The 24,771-nt window shown below is 36.6% G+C and overlaps 1 long non-coding RNA gene across 1 annotated transcript in view; it reads right to left on the bottom strand.

Annotated features, from left to right (window-relative positions):
• LOC136849300 (uncharacterized) overlaps window positions 1–22,039 on the bottom strand; it is a 109,205-nt gene extending 87,166 nt beyond the window's left edge. Inside the window, exon 1 of the long non-coding RNA XR_010856286.1 lies at window positions 21,876–22,039. This is a non-coding gene — a long non-coding RNA (uncharacterized lncRNA). The remainder of the gene's footprint in view (window positions 1–21,875) is intronic.
• Window positions 22,040–24,771: the final 2,732 nt, after the last annotated feature.

Raw genomic sequence — 24,771 nt, 5'->3', positions numbered from 1 at the left:
ATATATATATATATATATATATATATATATATATATATTCACATACATACATACATACATACACAGAGTAAGAGGGCATGATTCAGCAGGACTTAAACGCAGCATTACTACTTTTCCCTTCATTCAATTTTTTCCTTACTCGACAAATAATAACTGGGACAAAACAGGGTAAACAAAAACCAATCTTTTATCATCGAAACTAAAAGTAATCGACTCAAAATGGTTAATAAAATTTTTTTAAACATTGTAACTAAAAAAAATTAACATATCAAGTCGACCCAAAAAAGAGTTGAAAAATCCGTAGAGTTATTACCGTATTCTACCGAGTCAAAGAAGGTATGAAAAATCCGAAGAGTTTCACACAAATCCTGAGATGCTGGAAGAGGTCACTGTAGGGTCACTAGAGGTCACTGCTGACCTACTGATCATGTAAGGTTGTATTGTCACCGGGATTGTGTAACCATGCAAAATTCCAAGTCCATCGCACAAAGGGAACGGGTCGAAAATTGAGTTACAAGTTTTGACACAAACAGACATGCAGACAGAGAGACAGACGCAGAAGGCAAGTTAAATAAAAGCATGTAGGCACAAACGGAGGGCGACGGAGGAAGAGACTACAATGGATCCCTACCATCGCTTCGTCACATAAACCACGAGTCTTTAATTCTGCGAGGAAGCTTTGATCAATAACGACGCCCGCCTGACTACTTTCTATTAGTTTACTGCGTGTGAAAGACGTGGCGTTGGGGAAACTCTATGATAATCCAAGGTCGTTTATCTCTATCACAGAAATAAATAAATAAATAAATTCCACGTATGGAATGTCTTCGATAAAATATAAGTCCACGAAAGCGCAAAACAGTATCAGTTATCTTTAACCCCTTATTCTCAGATGATTAGAGCAATACTTTACAGCAAATCCATGAAAATACAAAGCTATATAATTAAATATTTAGTTTCGACATTATCACTGCTATTGATATTTGTGTGACACGTGTCGTTTGATCTCGGATTTTGAAGAACAGTCTCCAATAATAAATAAATTCACAAAGGAAATCTACTGTATATAATGTATGTTATGAAAGGACTCTCTCTCTCTCTCTCTCTCTCTCTCTCTCTCTCTCTCTCTCTCTCTCTCTCTTTTGTATGAGGTATAACCAAATCTTGCAGAGGATATTTCTCTCTCTCTCTCTCTCTCTCTCTCTCTCTCTCTCTCTCTCTCTCTCATGGGATGACGCAACAAGCACTTTGCCCCCCAAAAATTTGGAGAAAAATATTCAGTACCGTCAGTTTCCGTTGTTTATTTAACATCCTCTGTACCTGAAGTGAGTCATGTCTGATGATACATTACAGTACATCTGAATCTCATTCAGCATTGAAATCTACTGAATATCTTTTCCCTATCCAGTATCTTGCAATGATGCAACTGCTGTCTTTATAGAGATCTGGTATTCAAAGTCAGTACGAGTTGCAAAAGGCATATTCCGAACTAAAAATAAAGTTAATCAATACACTAAAAACTAGTGAAACCATCTTGAACATATTAGTTATTCCGTACCAAAAGATTAATATTAACTACTCTTTAATCATAGTGCTCTTACCACTCTGTTGTTTTCAAAACCTACCGTAACTTATTCCCTACCATCAAAGCTAAACTGGAAGCTACAGTGTAAACTGTATGCATATATGTATGCAAATGTACCACAGGGAAAATGAAACACTTGCTGTAACTCCTGACCGGTTTCGTCTTTATATCTAAGACATCTTCAGGATTTAAGCCAGTGTTTTATTAGAACTGGGTCTAAACAGACCATGTCTTAGATATGAGGACGAAACCGGTCAGACTTTGCACCCAGTGCTTTATTTTACCATGGTACACCTGCATGCATGCATCAGGTGTAAGTGTGATTTTAAGCACATATAAATACATCAAGTGTTAGTGTGATTTTAAGCACATGCAAATACATCAGGTGTTAGTGTGATTTTAAGCGCATGTAAATACATCCGGTGTTAGTGTGATTTTAAGCACACGTAAATATATCCGGTGTTGGTGTGATTTTAAGCAAATATAAATACATCAGGTGTCAGTGTGATTTTTAAGCACATGTAAATACTGTACATCAGGTGTTAGTGTGATTTTAAGCGCATGTAAATATATCAGGTGTTAGTGTGATTTTAACCACATGTAAATACATCAGGTGTTAGTGTGATTTTAAGCGCATGCAAAAACATCAGGTGATTTTAAGCGCATGTAAATACATCAAGTGTCAGTGTGAATACCCAACGTTCCAGTGTGATCTAAAGCCAGGTATATGTATAATCCGTAGGAGGTCGATGCGAGCCGAGCGAGGGGATATCGAGCGGGAGACGCTGTGTGAGAACGAGAAGGACATAGGTCGGAGTAGTGTGACTTCCCTCCATACTGACCCGTCCTTTTCCACCACTCCCTAGGGAGGCCTCTTCTCTCCACCTCCTCCTCACCTTCACACTAGCAGACACCACCATCACCACACAACATCTCGACATATATAGGTAGGCGTTCCGCTCCTCTCTCTCTCTCTCTCTCTTGTGCATGGTTTTCTCTGGCCGTCGCATCACCAGGCAAACGTTTCAAACGTTTTCTCTTCATTCTTGTTCAGATTTCTGTCCGTGTGTGCTGTAGCTAAAGTAGAGTACATAAGGTGTTAGAGAGTGGAATGCAGCATATTCCTGAACGGTTAAAGTAAACTAGTGTAGTATGTGTAGTGGACTGTGGAGTAGACTTGTCTCGTGTAGCGATAGAATGTGTCTGTATCGTAGAACTGCGTGGCATTGCAATGTTATCTGATTTTCCAGAGGAACTGATCAGCGGAGTAGTGTGATTTATGTTTTAGCTAGAGAAAACTTAGTATTTTATGTTTCTATGGTAATATGTATATAAAAATCATTAATAATCTACAGGATATCAAAGTGAGCTAATCATACTGATAAAAGGTCGTCCCGCAATGCTCTTAGTTTTAAAGTTGAAATGCGTCCTTTCAATTTTTTTTTTTTTTTACGATTGGGAGTGTTTTCTTCAATCAATGTGTTTTACAAAGGCAGAAGTTAGGAACTCTTGAAATAATTGTTCCAATACTAACATAATCCCTTATCTATAAAGCCTTTAGCTAAAATCCCTCATTTAGAACTGACAATAATGTAACAGCATGCGTGTTAGTGTGTTATCTTTAATTTTCAATGTTGACTCGAGATTGAAAACTGAATACTTAAGAATACTGTGTCAGGCAAAGTAATCTGCATACACCTGCATGTGAATGGTATAAACACTTGGCCACATATATATTACGTGTGATTGTATGTAAACATGAGAGAGAGAGAGAGAGAGAGAGAGAGAGAGAGAGAGAGAGAGAGAGAGAGAGAGAGAGAGAGAGAGAGAGCTACTTAAACCTTAGCCAAACAGTATCAGTGTCAACGTCGCAAACTAATTCTTCTGTTAAGGTTACAGTAAATAATTTAACAAAGGCTTGCCACGTTTTACCTTGAGATCCAAACGAATAAGTAAGGCAGACCAGTCCTCCTGTACTGGCTTGCAAGCACAAGTAGGTGGCAATCGGTGGAATCAAATTTCAGTTCATCATCACGACCTATATAAAACAGTAATGGCTAGGAGCAGTTGTCCTACAAAAAGTGAAAGTTTGCGGGTATATGAAGATTTAGTGATCCTCTAATGGATCCAGAATCAAATCCATAATGATAAAATTAAAGGAAGCTTGATTACAATAAAGTACAGGATGATTCAGTTACAAATGGCAAAGAAACCTTACAAAAACATACCAAAACGCACCAGTAATTAAAGCCCAATTTAGGACTTCAAATAAGTAAAAATAATACAAATGAAGCTGCACATAACGACAGGTTTACAATGGGCTTAACGTAACTCAGTTTATGACTCACATAACCTATGTTTAAAAAATTATACTTTAAACACCAACTATACGTTAACAAAACTGAAAGACTATTCATAGACAATTGCTGGAAATTGTACATAAACCCACTAAAAGTAAATTATTTCCAGAATTTCACTGACAAAAGGTGACTTACGGAACAGTGAAACCAAAGTCAAACCACGCAAAATTAATAGTTTTAGAACTGAAATCCCATAAGGCATTTAATCAAGGAAGTTAAGCAGAGCAGCAATGAACAAAATCTCTTGGAAAGAATATCAAAGAATATTTCAAGCTTTCACGTGACAAACAAGGTTTACAAACCTCCCGTACCCAAGAAAGACTCAACAAACAGCAAGGAAGATTATTCTGCAGAAATGTTGCAAGTTACTTGAAAAAAGACTCAATTAATCTTGACTAAAAAAAATATTGCATGTAAGGCACAGTGACTTTTAATGCATTTTTTTATGCGAGTTAACTGGCACGAAAAATCTTTACGAGAAAAGCAAAGAATCTCTTGTAGAGTAAAAGCATATTTCCCTTTACAGTTTAGCACACGCTGTTTCGAGGTTAAAGATTTACAACAACATCAAAATTATACAGATATAGCATACTTGGAATGGACTGGGATATAGAATTTGGGCCAAAGACCTACGAGGTCATTCAGCGCTGAGAGGGAAATTGAAAGGAGAAAGGCTTGAAAGGGGTAACAGGAGGAAAACCTCGAAGTTGCACTAAGAAACATGTATTAGGAGAGGGTGCATAGCAAGATGGAAGAGAGAGAATATGAACGGAGGTACAGTAGAAGGAATGAAAGGGGTTGCAGCTAGGGGACAAAAGGACCCTGCAAAGAAACTAAGTAATGCCTACAGTGCACCGCTAAGGTGCACTGACGGCAATAACCCCTATAGGGGACACAGCATAATTGGCCACAAGATAACTACTGTACTACCTGAATCCCAACACCACCAACCTCGCTATGCTAACTGGAATAGAATATAAAATTTAGACCAAATGCCAATCGCTAGGGCCTATGAGGTCATTCAGCGCTGAAAGAGAAATTGAGAGTAAAATGGTTTTAAAGGTGTAGCAGGAGGAAAGCCTCTCAGTTGCACTATGAAAAAACCGTTAGGAGAGGGTGAAGAAGAGAATATGAACGGAGGTACAGTAAAAGGAAGAGGGGCTGTAGCTAGGGGCAGAGGGGACGCTGCAAAGAACCTTACGTAATGCCTACAGTGCACCACGTGACGTGCACCTTGGACGGCACCATCTCCCCCTACGAAGTCATTATGCTAATTTGCAAAAATGCTCTATAGTATATCAGCAATTGCAACGGCATTGAAAATGTGCCTCAATAAGCAGGAATTTTCAATTGCCCTACAAGCGCTTACTGGCAAATAAATAAATAAATAAATAAATAATAACGATGCAGAATAATAACGGTATCACAAACATCACGATCATTACTAAAGTAAGCTCTAATCCATTCACTCTATTTCTTCAAATAACAATCTCCCAAGGATGTACAGTAACTCGCTTTGCTTCCTGTTACTGTATTAACATGCAATTAGCTGAAAAACTAGTAATTAAGATACGATTATCGTGAAAACTGATTAATCAATCAATTAGTGTGATGAGTTCCCATCATTTCTGCGTCCTTTACAAATTCCCTCAGGCACGACATTTACTCTCCTACCTCCTTTTTCAGTGCTCGCAGTCATGCGCCCCCCCCCCTTCCCACTTTGGTCCTTAACCTCCCCAAACCAACACCCCACCCCCGGTTTCCACCAGCAGTCCACCCGAGGACGCTGCTTCCTCAACAAGTTTCCCCTCCCCGGAAAATGTGTCCCTGTTGTTTTTTATTGAGCTGGCTTGCTGCCAGCACGGGCTCTTGCTCATAGAGCAGCCCGTAAGAATGTGTCCCTTCCTCCTACACCTAAAGAGTTTCACATAATGGTCTATGGGTTCCATTTCTGTTAATTTTCTTCTAATATCTTTCATTACTCTATCTTGCCAGTTAATTCCTCATATCCATCTCAACACTAATTTCCAAAATGCTACTCAATTCATGTCAGTCACAAATGAACTATACAGTCTTTTGTTATAGTATAATACGGATCATATCATACTTATCTTAATTCTGTGGACGCGGGCTTAAATTGGAAAATCACTGAGCCTGAACCGGTCTTCCATAAAAATGGTTCATCAACCCCGCATTCCAAGAATTGAATTGAATATAGAATTTAGGACAAAGGCCAAGCACTCGTACCTGAGGTCATACAGCGCTGAAATGGAAATTGACAGTGAAAGGTTTGAAAGGTGTAACAGGAGGAAAGCCTCGCAGTTGCACTATGAAACAATTGTTAGAAGTGGGTGGAAAGTAAGATGGTAGAAAGAGAATATGAAAGAAGGTACAGTCAAAGGAACGATAGGGGTTGCAGCTAGGGGCCGAAGGCACGCCGCAAAGAACCTTAAGTAATGCCTACAGTGTACCGCATGAGGTGCGCTGACGGCACTACCTCCTACGAGGATCTCCGAAAGATACTCATTACATGAGTAAATTACAGTCTTCTTCTTCGTCTTTAACGTGCATTTTTCCCATTATTATATGGGGTAAGCACGATGCCTTCTTTTGAAGGACTTTGATTTGTCGGTGGGGTAGGCCGTAGCCTCGATCGGCTGCCCTGCCTGACATCGCTTAGACCCCGGTAACGAATGTGTACATGTTACCAAATCCCCAGCTCCCTTTCTCCCAGCAGCGAGGAGAACAGTATACAGAAAAACTAAAATGTCGCTAAAATAAATTAACACCAAAGTTTACAAACCGTTACATAATTTCACAACGTAGCCTTTGCCTACTCGTAAACTTGCATACTCTCCCATTATTGAAATAAAGATTAGACATTTTCTCCAAACTTAATCTATTAATTGTCATCAATAAAACTTCCACAAATCTGTAAAAATGACAGAGTTTTTAACTGGACATAAACCAAAGAAGAAGACGAGGGTTTGGGAGGCATTAACAAGATTAATTAATTACCAATGAATACATTCCCTTGGATATATACGATAAATTATCAAACGATATTTCACTCCCCCACATTTCTTTGAGAGAGAGAGAGAGAGAGAGAGAGAGAGAGAGAGAGAGAGAGAGAGAGAGAGAGAGAGAGAGAGAGAGATAAATTAGTTTCCTGGGATAAATACGATAAATTATCAAAACCTAGAAATTTTTCCCTCTGCACTTCTGAGAGAGAGAGAGAGAGAGAGAGAGAGAGAGAGAGAGAGAGAGAGAGAGAGAGAGAGAGAGAGAGAGAAACATAAATTGGTTTCCTGGGATAAATACGATAAATTATCAAAACCTAGAAATTTTTCCCTCGGCACATCTCTGAGAGAGAGAGAGAGAGAGAGAGAGAGAGAGAGAGAGAGAGAGAGAGAGAGAGAGAGAGAGAGAGAGATGAGAATAAATTAAATTCCTGAGATAATTTCGATAAATTATCAAACCTAGAAATTTTTACTTTTGCACATTTCTGAGAGAGAGAGAGAGAGAGAGAGAGAGAGAGAGAGAGAGAGAGAGAGAGAGAGAGAGAGAGAGAGAGAGTATCCAGCCATAAAAGGAAGCGAGATCATTATTAGCGCAATAAAATGTGTGAGCGAAAGAGAAAGAGAGGAAGAACGAGCCATCAACAAAGATTTGATGAGAGAGAGAACAACAGATAGACGTCTGACGCATCCCAAATTCTCTCCTCCGGAAAACCTGCCATCTTGCAAACTCGGGGAACCAATTCCATGGAAATCCGCAACTTTCATTGCAGTTGCTCAACTCCTGGAAAGAGTTTCTGCTATAAGCTATAAGTCACCGCCTGACTTCCACGATAAGATTGCGTGGAGATCAACTTATGATTCCATCTTGGTATTTTTGAGAGCGAGGAAGTTCACAGGAAAGACATGGAAGGAAGTCTGTGGGAATATATTAAAAAAAAAAAAAGTAGAAATGCGTCGAAGTTTCTTCGGCGCAATCGAGTTTTCTGTACAGCCGCTATAGAAAAACAGATCTATCTTTCGGTGGTCTCGGTATAATGCTGTATGAGCAGCGGCCTATGAAACTCTAACCACGGGTCGGTGGTGGCCTATCCTATATCGTGCCAGAAGCACGATTATGGCTAATTTAACCTTAAATAAAATAAAAACTACTGAGGCTAGAACTCTGCAATTTGGTATGTTTGGTGATTGGAGGGTGGTTGATCAACATACCAATTTGCAGCCCTCTAGCCTCAGTAGGTTTTAAGATCTGAGGGCGGACAGAAAAAGTGCGGACAGAATAAAGTGCGACGGACAGACAAAGACGGCACAATAATTTTCTTTTACAGAACACTAAAAAGTGGATTTGGATACTAGTGGCAACAGTTATGAAACCAACGAGGTCTGTCCTAACTCTGGAATTGTAAGTAATGTTACAGATCGAATCACCCGTCGATATGCGCCCTGTGTTGAGAGTCCTTATAGCGTTCAGAGGCACAGCATCTTGATCATTATCGCAAAAAGCAAAGTTAATAAATAATTCAGAATTTTAATGAACTGTTCCACACATATTTACTCACACTGCAACATAGGTTTACCATGTTTTACCCCGAGATCCGAAAGGATATTTAAAGCAAACCCGTTCTGTACTCGTTCCCTGTAATGGGTTACAAGCAGGAATGGACTCATAAAGGAAACTACTGAAACCCTGTGATGTGTTACAAGCAGAAGTATATTCATACGGGGGACTACTAAAATAACAATCTTCATGCAACCTATCAAATGGAACTAAAAACAACAAGTAAAAAATGCACCGAAGTTTCTTCAGCGCAATCGAGTTTCCTGTACAGCCACTACAGCGTATAATCAAGGCAACCGAAAACAGATCTATCTTTCGGTAGTCGCGGTACAACTGTATGAGCCGCGGCCCATGAAACTTGAACCACGGCCCAGTGGTGGCAGTCATATATCGTTAGCAGACGCACGATTATGGCTAACTTCAACCTTAAATCAAATAAAAACTCCTGAGGTTAGTGGGCTGCAATTTGGTATGTTTGATGACTGGAGGGTGGATGATCAACATACCAATTTGCCGCCCTCTAGCCTCAGTAGTTTTTAAGATCTGAGGGCGGACAGAAAAAAGTGCGGACGGACAGACAAAGCCGGCACAATAGTTTTCTTTTACACAAAACTAAAATCATGAAAGCTATACACACTAATCATTAAGAAATAAACACTGGTACTATGAAAACACATTTTGCGGAGGATTCCATCGATTTCCTGATATTCCTTCAAAGAACTGCGTTGAAGAATTTTAACTTTCCAAAACCGAGACTCTCCCAATGTTGGGAGAAAAGTTGATGCGGTTCTCTGACAATCACACCAAAATGAAGGATAAGAATTTATCTAAGCCACACATAAACAAACACACACAACACACACACACACACACACACACATATATATATATATATATATATATATATATATATATATATATATATATATATATATATATATATATATATATTGTGTGGACAAGGTCTCAAGTGAAAAGTAATCAAGTACAGTTGTATTACACACAAAATCTAACCATAAACAATGCATCCTTGGTGTGCTTACAAAATATTTTTGAAAATAGCTTAGAGGGCTGAAGAAATGATCGCTTATAAACAAGAGCAGGTTAAGATAATGCAATAAATTAAATAAAAAATCTATTCAAAATCCTTATGTCAACTCCTCCTTAAAACGCATTTACGTCGCGCATCTCGGCAGAAGTATTGTTAGACATGAAAGGATGAATCAATAGCTTGTTAAGGGAAAAGGAGTCGTGGCGGCTGGTATAGCTCCCCATCTCTCCCCGTGCTCATGGCTGTCTGCCAAAATCTTCAGGCCCCATGTCCTAACCACTAAAACCCCCTTTCATCCCTCCTCCTCCTCCTCCTCCACAGCGATGTATTCGGCGTCATAAAGCTGAGACCACTTGGTCAATATCAAAATGATGAAGTCGGTTTTCTTGTGGCATTTTGCAGCACTGTACATGATTACTTGACAAGTATTTTCCTCATCGGACTGATTTCGTATATTTTCTTGTGATAAGTTACCTAACAGGGCATCCTCTCTGTAAACGCATCACTAATCAATAACATGTGAAATGGACACGAAAAACAACTTCCACAAAGGGGAATCAAAAAGTTTATAAAAAACACTGCATATTTCCAAGACGACGGATCAGATATATATACAAAGATTCAGATATATATACAAAGATAAGTCCTGTCTCAAAATAAATACCAGTCGTTTGCATATGAAGCGGTTTGCATGAGGCAGTCTTCCAACTTGTACCAAAACATGAATACAAGGAGTTCTTGACTTACAGAATGCAAAACAGATCACTATCAAACTTGTAGGCAAAATGTAACACTGCTGGGGAAAGCAGGGTGTATTATCAAGCAATGCCTATTCATCACCACAGCATTCAGAGCTGCCGACTAAATAAACCAGCTGTTTAACACGAAACAGAGCCACTGAATTATGAATGAGCCATTCATACTCGAAACATGTTTACAGCACAACATCAAGCACTTCTGGATAATGCGTTGAAAGACTTGCAATACAGTTTTGCTGACCTCATCCACAGACCCTTTAACCTTTTGCGCCAACTGATGGATAAAAATTGCAATGCAGATTTACTAACCTCTAACACATAGCATTCAAATTTATAACGAACCTTAACATGTGCCATTAAACCTCAACCAATAAGCAGAAGGTACTAAATTACTATAAGTAGTTTTAGTAGTGGTGGTAAATGTTTTGTCACTTCTGGATATAATTTACGCATAATAGCTACCAAAAATTAACAAAATGTCGTTGACAATAACAACATACGCGACAATTATTCCCGACGAAATTAGTTCATTTTGTCAACAAGTGTGACAGATCTGAAGCGAATAATTGTCAGCAGCATGACTGAGTAAATATCCTTTTCCGTAAAACATAGCAATCAACCCTCACATTCCTACATGATTAAGAAACATTTTTGTAATTAAGAGATGGACAAAACAGCAATATATCGGAACCCACCTTACTTAAACAAGCTATGTACGGCAAAAATGATGATAATTCCTTTCATACGGCCACCATATCTGTCATTAGATCACCAGGGATTGCAATCTTAAAACTCCATTATGGCAGCCGTGCATCGCGAAGGGACAATGAAATTTCTCACTTATGTCTTTCCTGACCTTTATCTTTCACGTGCATCCACTCGACCTCCTGCCTCCAATATCACAGTTCTCATCCAAGTATGTCTGGAGTGGAATGGAGTGCAATATAGAGTTGAGGCCAAAGGCCAAGCACTGGGACCACTGATGTCATTCAGCGGTGTCCTAAAATTTTAATAATTATAAGTGTGTTTCCCTTTTTATATAATTCTGAAATAGGTTAAGCAACAATCCTTTGCTTTTTACGCCCAGCTGGATATTTTATTGGGTTCCATTTTTGCACATCAGATTTGAATTTCACTGCATACAGCTTCAAAAGTATAAACTGATCTTTACTTAAGTATGACCAACATTTGTTAAAAGTGTTAGTTTTTTTTTTTGTCTGGCATTTATATCTAGATAATGTGCCTTTTTGGATACTCTGTAGCCCTATGGGAGTCATTATTGGATCATTCTAACAATATATATATATATATATATATATATATATATATATATATATATATATATATATATATATATATATATATTTTCTATATATATATATATATAGATATATATGAGAGAGAGAGAGAGAGAGAGAGAGAGAGAGAGAGAGAGAGAGAGAGAGAGAGAGAGAGAGAGAGAGAGAGAGTATAAAATGTTTATAAAGTTGTTGTTGTACATTTATTTAATTAGCCTCTGGAGATGGGTAAGAAAAATACAAGTCAGATTTCAGGGATGCCTGCATTAGCAAGTTAAAGTGGGGTATTATACAGGTTTTATCAAGGCCAAGAGAGACAAGGTCTGCCCAAATGGGTGGAGTCGCCCCCAACCTAGGGTAACTAAGTAGGCGATGGCGTATCTTAGAGGTATACCTGCTCGTCACGGCAATTCACCTGCTGACGCAATAAGGAGGTAGACAAAGCTCCGCCTACATGGGGGATTGTGGGGGGGGGGGAAGTGAGCAGACCTTCTCTATCTCTTAGCCTTGGGATTTACTATATAAGTAACACGCACGGAAGTTATGCATGCTAAACATAAACCCATCAGCTCAAAAAATTACTTTATGGCCTGTTATGACAGATTAATATATTTCAAAATTAATATGTGAAATGATTTTCCTGTTTTTTTCTCTCTCTCCCTCCACAGTCACACCCCAGAGGAGACGACATATTACGTCCCAACTTCAACATCCAACAAGCCTCAACACGTGACCCTCCACAGAACGAGCAGTGACCCTTGACACCAACCGGGTTCCAAACACCAAGGCCACAATGCCCACCATCATCACCATCATCATCACCACCACCACAGTCCTTCGAGCACGCCCCTGCGCGCCCACACTCCCACAGAGGACTATCCGCCTGGTCTCCACAGCCCTTCGAGCACGCCCCTGCGCGCCCACACTCCCACAGAGGACTATCCGCCTGGTCTCCTGAGTCAGGCCGCTCTTCATGAAGCGAAGATTCCCAGAGAAAAAGGAGACGAGGAAGAAGAAGAAGAAGAAGAAAGCTCTATAGTTATCCTGGAGAAGACGAGACACGTCAACTCTTCCCAAACCTCTCAGACGAACCTATCTTGTTCTCCTCTTCCCTCTCCTACTCATCATTCTCGTCCAATCTGCGATTCTCTGCCGTCTCCAGATAGATCTGTCAAATGACGCTAAATGCCCTTCGATAGTAGGAATGTCGTTTTCCACCGTTATCTCATAAGCTTTCGACTTCTTTTTCCTATCAGTCTACCATCTCTAAAATCTTGATGTGCAATGAATACTTTTTTCCTCGGTGCATTGTGTTGCAGTACTTTGGGAGGTGTGAGTGAGAGACCAATAGTCCAGTTTCTTTCACTGTAGATACCGAAGGCAAAATAGAATTCAGAGACAAAAGTTCGGGCATCCATTTACAGAGGTCCCTGTTTTAACTGATGACCTCTTAATGCCACCACACGGTTCCATGACACAAATCTCTATACCTAAAAAAAATTCCTATTACAAAATGAAGAGCAATCAAGGGCATTGGTGGAAGAGCACTTGAAATACAAACTTTAGAATTCAGAAGAGTTCAGACACCACTGAATCCCCGCTCTCGACCAAGACGTTGACCACTAAAGTTCAATTAGCCTCTTCACACATCTCGACTTTCAATTATGAACGTGCCGCATCAAATACGAATTTATTTCACTCCAGATCTTTGGGTGTTAATATCAACAAACTAGCGCCAGAGGAGGTGTTAATATAGTTGTCAAATTTTCCAATACTGCGTGAAAGTAGTTTCGTTCATCATCTGGTTCCCTCTAGCTCATGACCGAAGCAGGTTTGAGGACAGTTTTACAGAACAGTGTCCCGGAATATTTTCAGACGCGTCCGAGAAATTTTGAACCGAAACGACAGACTTTTAGCTGACACTTTTCAGCGACATGTCAACAATAGTGTATAACTCCTTGGTACGTCTTTCAAGACAGCCAACTCTTTTTGTATTATTAAGAGGCATTCGGAGGCTAGTGGATTTATACCCTTTCACCTGTTGTTAGTAGTTGTATCAATGCCTGGACTGGTGTCGGTAACGAGCTAAATCACCCGGTTTTATATCCGACTCTTTTGCAACAGAAATGAATGCAGACAACAATTCAAGAAATAGCACTTGAACAGACCACCTTTTAACTCTTTGAAAAGATTATATATTATATATATATATATATATATATATATATATATATATATATATATATATATATATATATATATATATATATATATATATATATATATATATATATATATATATATATATATATATATATATATATATATATATATATCTATATATATATATCTATATATATATATCTATCTATATATATATATATATATATATATATATATATATATATATATATATATATATATATCTATATATATATATATGTATATATATATATATATATATATATATATATATATATATATATATATATATATATATGTATATTCATCTTTTCAAAATCTGTCAAATACATAACTTCTTCATGTACTACTTTTGAGACATACTGGTAACCAAAAAAAAAAAATGTAAACACATTCGTTCATGAACAGAGATATTGTACATTATTAAAAGGTTGCAGAGGCTACAAAGTAAACAAAAAAATAAACAATGTGACAACCAAAAAAACTGCACCTTCGATTATAACAGTTACTGCATAAAAAGGTAAAAAAAAAAATAATAAATATATATTTAAATGATCAGTATCTCTAGATCTCGAATTAAAATTGAGGCCTAGAGATATTGTGACTATATATAAATATGATAAATCGTATATATCTGTATTCTTCCATAACTGTAAGGTAAGAAAATCATGTTGGAGTGTGGTCTTCAAAACTCATTTTTTTTTTCAATAACGTCAAAATCAAATCATTAATTTTTTTCATTAACCGAAATTAAGAAATAAAAAAATCTTCATGATCGCTCGGGAATAGCACTCGTGAAGTCATATTACAAGTATTATGAGGTAGTAAGGCGTTTGATAACGTCAAGCCTTCAGGAGGTGGGGAAAATTCTAATTCTGGAAATTAGTCATTTTGATACGTTGATGAAATGTCTACCTTGTACTAGGCATGTTTCTTAAACAGTTACTCGAGGCTTTTCAGTTTGCCAAGAAGTCTAGAGTGCGGATCAATCTAATTATTAAGACTATGTGACAACCTAAGATTGCAATTCTTTCGAGAAAAGGTATTACATTGCAACACCACTGGCAGACTTTTACTCTTGATTTCTGTGTTTCTATTTGTAAAGTTTGCTTTATATTTTGGTAATATAAGTGTTTGAGGTTGAGGAGTGTGTGAGTAAATGGCTGAAATTCATTATTTTTTGTTGGGTAATATTGTGACGTTGAAATATTCATATACATTTCAGTGCCGAAGATGTTGTGATACCAAAACCTCCTTCAGCACTTAACTGTTCAACACTTAACCGGAAGTTAATATTTAGCGTAACAACGTTACCCAGCAAAAATAACAAATGTCAGCAATTTACGCAAACATCCATCAGCCACCAACACTTACAGAACATAAAGGAAACTTCATAGTTAAGAGGTAATTCTCATTTTTTCTTCGCGTACCTAAATCAACCCGAAAATCCAACGATTTCATTTTCATACAAGTTCGGCGTTCTAGACTTCCTGAATGAATACATTATGATATAGATGTGGTATTCAATACACTATAACGTACGTACGTGTGGTATAATTTGGTATTTGTGATTTTCTATGGAGATACTTCTCGGTGATGTCATGTTTAATGTAATCTGCTTAGCACATAAAAAATAAAGTGTTATATGTTATCAATGTGTCCGAAATCAAAATAGATGAAGATTTAGATTAAATATATATAAGTTAATCATAAAGATATTACATGCATATACAAACAATGTATATACGTTCATGTATATATATATATATATATATATATATATATATATATATATATATATATATATATATATATATACACGCACGTACTTACACAATAAAACAAATGTGTGTGCTTACGCTTGCCCAGTATATAAATATAAAACATTCCGTAGTTTTGTAATGAATCAATGTGAAATTTCTAGATGTTCTTTCAACTCAAAATAAGGCAGTTACTAACTGTTTCCGATCATGTATATGAAACCTTTCTTCCTGCTTTTTATCTCTTCTAAATTCTCCTTTCAAATATCTCTCTTCAAATAGCAAACCAAGAAACATGAAAAGTCCAGTAAACGTTAGTTTTCAAATGTTTTAGAACTTCACTAGGTTCAACTAACTTCATCAAACCAACTTACCGGAAACCCGCATCTCTTCCCTTGGGGTTGGCCGTACAAGTCTTCCTTCACCGTGAATTTCAATACTGGACTTTGGTGGCTAATTATGTTCCAAAGTTTTTGTATTCAGTACTCAGTTTACTTACTATACGTCAACGAACTTTTTGGAAACCCCAGGATACCTGCAAAAACCAACACACAAACTATAGACCACAGCTCTCTTGGAACAGGTAAAATCGAACATTATTTGAATTAATGAACATATGGTACTTCTCAATAATTGCTTATCAAAATGGGTATTAACAACAGATAGACAGGAAACATAAAAACAGACACGTGTGTGTGTGTATATATATATGTGTGTGTGTGTGTGTGTATGTGTATGTATATATATATATATATATATATATATATATATATATATATATATATATATATATATATATATATATATATATATATGTGTGTCTGAAGTGATCAAGCACCTGGTTATTACACAAATATTAAGACCAAAAGTTACCTTGCTTCGACCAGATAATTGAAACCTCATAACAAAAATATTAAGACTGAATACTCTAAAGGTACAGTGATCCCATAAAACTTACTTATCACTTGAGAAAATCAATCTAACTTTATCAAGTTATGGTTGAGGTAACAACTAATAAGTTATAAATGGACTAGTGGAAAATGGGTGTCACTTCAACAAACACTATAACTGTTTCTCTGGTTCTATTTCACCTAGATAAGTATCAGGTGAACAAACAGATATATTACTTACCTTGTACACATTCATTAATTTCTCTAATTACTGGTGGTCAAAATGAAACACTGTGCTTTTAAAACTTTAAACAGACAAATTTATTTCTAAATTCAAAAGTTATATGCAGAGTTCACAGTCTCAAAAAGATTTACTGTTATCCGACAACAGTTTAAGATTTAAGTATTTCTTTATCCGACAACAGTGTAAGATTTAAGTATTTCTTAATCAAATTTAATTCACAAAACTTTAATTTATTAAGAAAGCAATTTGGTTAAGTAAGATTCAAAACATTAACTATCACTCAAGTTTTAAACATACACCTGATTAACTAAACTCAACACTAGTGTTCACCAAAATATTTCTGACTGGAGTCCATATAAATATTCTCTGAACTCTCAATAATAAGTATACACTAACAAAATGCTAAGTAATCACCAGCACAAAACTTTGTAAAACACTAATTATAAAATTAGAGTAATATGATGACACACACATATAAGAATGAAATATGCAAAAATGGAAATATACCAACAGCAATTTCACTAAGACAAAAATATGTTTAAAGATTTTATCAATCTTTCAAAAGATTACCTTCACTTTTAAAAAATATTAAACTCACGTCTTTCTAAGACTTTCTCAAAGACAACACTGCCAAGTCATAATGACATACACAATGATATATAATTTGCAGCAAGACACATTACAACTCACTATAAGAGATATTATCCACCTCTTATCAAAATAATAATTCTCTTTTACCTAGAACACCACTTTAACCCTTAACATAATAAAAAACAGTAAACATCACTTTACCTTTATAACTGGTACACCATTACACACCTTACACAATGCTTGCACAGCATAAATACCTTGGATCACTCTTACAAAATGTACACACTTCTTGGGTGAGTTTAACAAAACTTTTACAAACAGGAAAGCAATCAGTATAACACCCTTATACATGAATGGTATTTTGAGAGAGAGGGAGACAGGACCTATTGCCAGCAGCCCCTTTGGCTAACTAACTCTTTCTCATTCAGCACTCCTCTTTTATCTTCAAGCCCTTCCAGAATACATGATACATAAAGTGTACATACATTATACATACAGGTATACATGTACGGTATACATACAGGGCATTCTAAGGCTCAGAAGGAAATATGCCAGAGCTCTTATCAATGATTGACATCATCCGCTCACTCAAACACCTGAACAAACAGAAGGAAGTGCTTTTGGACCAATTCTTGGGCAGCTGTCAGCATGCCAACTTCAACTCTCTCACTGTTCCTCATTCCATTACTCAAGATCATGGAAAATACTAGGCATAGACACAGCTAATAACCAGGGGATAGGCACACAGAACAAATATGTAACAGGCAATTTGCCGATACCTGTCAACTCATCAGATAACACAAGAGGCCGCTGCCTTTCGAACACGACTTCCTTCACCCCAAACAACTGTGTAAATACAGGATGTACCAAGTGATAAGAATCTTACCCTTTCTCTCTACACGGCTAAGAATTCGAGTCCATAACACCCAGTTTACAATTTAATTATACTGCACAATATATTAAACAAATGAAAGAAACATATCAAAACATTTTAAGATTACATGATACACAATTTATCTGTAAGAAAAAGACATTTCAAAATCATATCATCACAACAAATGACGAATCTGCAAGCAAAACATCAAAGTTTTCACAAAGACACATATAATATTTGTAGAATGGTTTTATATATTAGAACATCTTATAAATAATAGCTACAGTGTTTCAAAAATTCAATCACAGATATGATTCACAGTCCATAACACACTAAAAATTCTTCTCCTTTAGTCCTTGTACTTTTGAACTATCTCTTTTACATTAGACGGACTTCTATTTCTATCAAAACAAGCAACCGTAACTTGTAGTAATTTTGTGTAAAGTCTGGGATACCAAAAAAAGTGGGCAAATCAAACTTTTCTTCAGATTCCAGACACTTCTGCTGAGGAAGTTTCCATTTGAATTTTGCATCTTGCACAAGCAGATTTAAGAAAGACCAGTATGTTTAAAACGAACGATAAAAACAAATTAATAACACAAAAGATGCTTAACTTTTTCTTTTGAGTTGAGGTAATATGTAGCTTCTGTCTTCTTTTTGCCAACTTCAGTTCCCTTCTCACTCGAATTATTAACTAAATTTTCGATCTTAATCTCAAAAATGTGAATGTGCATTCCCTCAAAAATTTAGTCTAATAGTTTACCTTCTTTTGCTTTTATAACACATACTTTTATATTTTCGTGGTTTTACTCAGAGGTATAAACGCAAAGGATAAAGTCCCATACAGCAACACATTCCCTACCAAAATATTCCAGCTTGGATTATGCCCACAAAGCCAACGACAGTAACAGGATTTGATTTTAGGCTAATGTATATACGAACCAATATGTTAACACTGCTCGAACAGGACGTGATTTCATTTGACATAGTACTGTTTAGGGTGAACATTATCACGAACATTAAACACATTTTCTCTTCAAACACTTAAGCTTTCTTATCTTATAACCCTTTCCTTCACGAACATTTTGGTATCCTTGTCCTTCCAAACTTCGCTTACGTGGACCCTGCATTTTAACATGATCAGAAATGTACTTTCAACCAGAACTGCCACAACTCACTATATGATTGATTTTAACACTATTTATATCATGCAATATTTTGTGTAACACCAAAGTAGTATGTGTTAACTTTAGACTGTAATTTAACTACCATAGAGTCTTCTATATGGTGTGACCATTGCATTGTGTGTGGGACTACCATTACATGAATAATGATCCTAATGCATTTACATTTGATATTTCAGGATAAGGACAGCAAAATTAGAACTTTCAAATGATGTACTACTGAGATTCTGGAAAAATATAAAAGTTGTCCAAAAATTGCAAGTTGTTTATATTTACCTAAAATGTTCGCCCATGAAAAAGGTTCCTAGAATTACACAAGATAATTGAATATGCTTACTGCTTGGCTTTTGATTTTTCGTGACTGACTAGAAAAAACTTTCTATTTGGTGTTTGAGGCCTGTGGAAACAGATTACTTGAGAAGCAAAAGACTTCGGTGAGAGATTTAGCTTTACCTGATAATTCTTTTATGTGTTTTGACAAAAGTGGCATCTATTTCCACCATAAATGGCTGGTCAACCTATTATAATCCCTACGTCTAACTAATGAGGGAAACATCAGAAAACTGCAGTCTTATGGTCAGGGTAAGTTTTGTCGGGGAGAAACAAAGATGACTTATGGTACCCTGATCAAGTTACAAAAGGTTAAAGGGGGAATAGGGTATGCCCACCACCCTACGTTAGGTTAGTTTAGGATGATTTGTGTAGGATGCATCCCTGCATTTAGCTAAATGATTTATAGGTCCCTAGGTAATCTCAGATGGGTGGAGTCAAGTAAGATCAGAGATATCCTTGTATGTAATTATCTAGTTTTTTATATTCACCCATCAAAAGAAAACCTAGTTTCCATACTGTGATCCCAAATTCGTTAATACTGGTGAAGAATAACCAAGTACTGTACTTCTGGCAGAAACTGGTGCAAAATTTTTCCAAATCGCAATAATAAACTATGCAGTATCTTAAATTTATGCTCAGTTATAGGTTTCTAAGCAACCTTTAATAGTAACTGTAGGCTATTTGCAAGCAATGACAAATTTGATAAAATGGTTTCTTAGTACATGTATAAGAGAAGGCTGTAAAAGCAAGTGTTAAATTGTTCTGCACCATACAGGTGCTAGAACAAAAAAAAAGACCCCAAACTTAACCAAAGCATTATAAAGAAAAAATCTGCTTCCTTTACATGCAAATTATCTAATTCATAACAGAAAAATGCAGGTGTACCAGCAGGAGAACCCCAAAGACCTGGAAGATGATGTGTCTGGCATTAATGTACTATCCTACTTGAATTCCTAGGAATCACCACATTTAATATCTGAAAGGGTCAAAGTGATGATTATTTGGGCACTTTTTTCATATAGAAAATATGCAACTGAATCATAAATGTATTTACTAAGAGAAATATGAAGGCTCCCAACATTCATAGATAGAAATATATAGGCCTGCATCATATTCTAAGTTGCCATTGTTGATTTCAAGGTTTTTGTTCCGTAAGGTTTTGCGCATTAACCAAAATTATTATGCCTCCTTTTTTTTACTTTCTGTTATGCTATAATTACCTACAATTTAGAACTATTAAAATTTCATAAATTGTTATCCTAATGGATTCAGAAATCTTCTGACTTCTCCAATTTTAACAACTGTTTCCTCAGTCTCATTGATGTAAAATGATTCTTCATCCCTCTAAAAGTAGGTTTAATACTCCAATAGCCACACCCTGGCAGAAGTGTTCATTATTGAGATTTGGAATGGAACAAAAAGAAATATAAACTTCCCAATACCTGTGCAGTGCTCAGGGAGAGATATGGGGAGTCCCTCTAGCCAGTCAGGACCCAGGGTGCAAGGTCAGGTCTAAATGAAATGTCTGCATTTCAATTTTTATAATTAATGCTCTAGATTAGGTTAGGATGGGGGTTCAACCCTCTGCCAAGTACGAAAACGGGGCCTGGGGTTTGGATGCCTCTCTGTACCCTATAGTTACTCTATAGTTTACCCAATATGCTCTTAATTGTATACGGACCTATCTCATTAGCTCACTGCACTCACTTTCGGTTAACTACTGTGGTCAAAATAATTGTTGGATATAAGCCCAGGCTAAAAGGAGAGAAACAGTAGGCATACGGTAACAAAACAAACAAAAAACAAAAAGGCTTGCAGCAACAATAGTGAATATAAATACATCACACGTACGATAAACCGTCGGGGAAAGGATGGTTCATGCATGTAAATCGGAGAAAATTTGCAAGATCACCAATGCATATGCCTTTGCAGGGTTTGCCCAAACAATAGGCCTAATGTCGAAAAACTCGATAGACACCAATTTACCAGTCCGGAAAATATATGTACTTTATTGGCATAAAAGTATTTATTTGGTTAATTAGCCCCAAAATTTGTTAGAAACCTATAAATAAAAAAAATAAATAAAAAATCACTCAAAATGGAAACATAACTTCAGGCTAACAGATATTTCAAAGGATGTCCACAACTTGTCAAATTTGCATAAACTAACCTTAATTTAGGTGTATTTAATCCGTTGATCCCACAAATAAAACTTCCCGAATGAATGTTTCAACGCACTTTGTACCGAAAAATAAATAATTATTCACTATATCATTTACCAAGGAGAAACGACAGCGAAACAGCACAGCACGATAATTGTAATGATATTACCTCATTTACTTATTCGACAACAACTATGTTAGTGGTGTTTCTCTTTCCCTCACACATTTTTATATACCGTACATACATACACCATTTTATATATATATATATATATATATATATATATATATATATATATATATATATATATATATATATATATTCATATACAATCAGAAAGAAACATGTGTGTGTAACATATATGAAAATATATTCCTTCCAAGGTGTGTGATATTGTTTTGTGTGTGTGTGTGTGTGTGTGTGTGTGTGTGTGTGTGTGTGTGTGTGCAGCATGTGTGGCTTATATGCTTTGTGCTTATAATGTTTTTTCTTACTATTGTTATAATTGTCAGGTTAACCTCAGTTTAATAAAATTATTCACCTTATTTCCTTTATTTTTCACTTAAATATCTTTTAACTACATTGTAAATTACCTGGTTCTAGTCGATGCACCTAGTAGATTTACATTAATTATATACTGTACTATGTATTAATGTATTGTGCAAAAAGTTAGTTTCTTTCTTGATTATCTATATGACATTTCACGGTCATATTAAGGGCGGGGCAATGGCATTAATTAACTAGACACATTTTGGATTGGATTGGATTATAGAATTTAGGTCAATGACCAAAAACTGGGTCCTATGAGGTCATTTTGTGCTAAAAGGGATATTGACAGTAAGAAGGTTGCAATGTGAAAGAATTATTAGAGTGGAAAGTCAGATGGAAGAAAGAATGTGAGGGGAGGTACATAAAAAGGAATGAAAGGGGTTGCAGCTAGTGGCCGAAGGGACACTGCAAAAAACCTTAAGTAATGCCTACGGTGAGTCACATGAGGTGCACTGACAGCACTAATCCCCCTACGGGGTAGGCACCTTTGATGTGCTCTTTTTCTGTCACCCATATTGTCTAATTCTTGCCATAGTGCTAGATCTGTAATAAAATTTAACTGCAATTTGTGGACTAGCAATGAAGTTAATGTTCAATTCTCATCCCACAACTTTATTTTCCAGGACTTACGAAGTTCTTTGTGACCTTCCAGAGTTTCTCCCATGTCTAAATTCACCTGTGCACTTATGTTACCTACTAGTCTGGGAATATATTGCTTTGGCCCTTACCTGAAAGGGCTCTTGCTCATGGGCAGCAAGCAGCAACATAAGCCAAAAATGGCCCAGAGAAGCACACATCTAATTCAATAACTTCAATTTTGACCATTTAAATATATTTATAGCACTAACCTTCTCTGGAAACCATCAATATTTTATTTAGACCCCTTGTCAAGGCATCTGCAAAAAGAATTTAGAGTCAATAACATCTGACCCAAACACTACCTAGCTCAATTAAAAGCCATGCAACATACGGATTATACTATAAAGGCTCTCCAACCCCCAAAATAAGTAAGACATGAACAATAAAACAAAGCTTTCTCATGGTGAAAACATCTTCATTCTGACAATGTTCATTTTTCAAAGCCTATGCAATAACCCCAATTATGTCATGGAGAGTAAGAGATCCTTCTCATGAAGATTAGCAGAGAATAAACCTTCAGTAATATATGGTTCAAAGAAAACATTGGATCTTTCCTAGACAGTGACCCCCAAGGGTTTTCGGGGGTCGTTATCTAAGACGAATATTTCTTGGGGATCAGAGGTTTTTGTACATATGAGGGATACAACAGTACATTCATATCAGCCGTGCACTTGGTGCCTAGTGCCGTCCCTTACGGCGCTCCTGATTGGCTAGTGGTCAGCCAATCACAGCACTGGAAAATGGCCAGCCTGCAGTCTCTCTCAAAGCTCCAGACAGCAAAGATCTGACATATAAGCGTCATTCAAGTATGGCCCCAAATAACAATAAGCGAAAGCAAGAGATTCCTTTAGAAGTAGGCCTAAGGAATGTGTAAAGAGATGGCTGGTTGTCCAGGATATATGCTATAGTCTGCGTGCATCCCTGCACATTTTAATATTCTTAATCGCTTGCTTGTTATTTTCATATTGATTGATAGCCCTACCCATACTTTTTAGGTAGCATTGCCATCCATGACATTTAAGCTACGAAATTTTATGAGACACAAGACGATAAATGATGAATGCACTGCGATGCCATGTAAGGAATGAATGAATACATTTTATCTTTAAAAATTTCTTGTTTATTTCACTATCAAATATCTTACCATTAAGTTTATTGAAGTAAATAATTCATATATCATTATAATTCTTCAACCATTGGCTTGACATGTTTAGTGATGAAATTGGGAAACACTAATATTCTTTGGGTAAAACTGAGGTTTAATGAAAGTTATAACTTTTGAAAGACACGTTCCTCAGGTCTCAGAGCGGAGATCTTTACTCTCCGGAGCTTTGAGAGAGACTGCACACTGCCTATTTTCCAGTGCTGTGATTGGCTGACCACTAGCCAATCAGGAGCGTTGTAAGGGACAGCGCTAGGCACCAAATGCATGGCTGATGTGAATGTACCAAAGTCATACAATAAGTGGAATCACAATAAACTGATTTTTTTTTAAAGGTAATTGCCTTTACAAAAGGAAGATCTCAAATCTGCCAACATCAGTAAAACTGGGGAAGTTCCTCGCTGGGTGAGCGGGTTCCGTTCTCAGCTACCAATCTGTTGGTCGCGAGTTCGAATCTCCGACCAGCCAGTAAAGAACAAGAGGAATTTGTTCCTGGTGATAGAAATTCATTTCTCGCTGTAATGTGGTTTGGATTCCACAATAAGCTGTAGGT

The sequence above is a fragment of the Macrobrachium rosenbergii genome, chromosome 20 (genome assembly GCF_040412425.1).
Source record: "Macrobrachium rosenbergii isolate ZJJX-2024 chromosome 20, ASM4041242v1, whole genome shotgun sequence".
Lineage (NCBI taxonomy): Eukaryota > Metazoa > Arthropoda > Malacostraca > Decapoda > Palaemonidae > Macrobrachium > Macrobrachium rosenbergii.
This window is presented reverse-complemented; position numbering and strand designations above follow the sequence as displayed.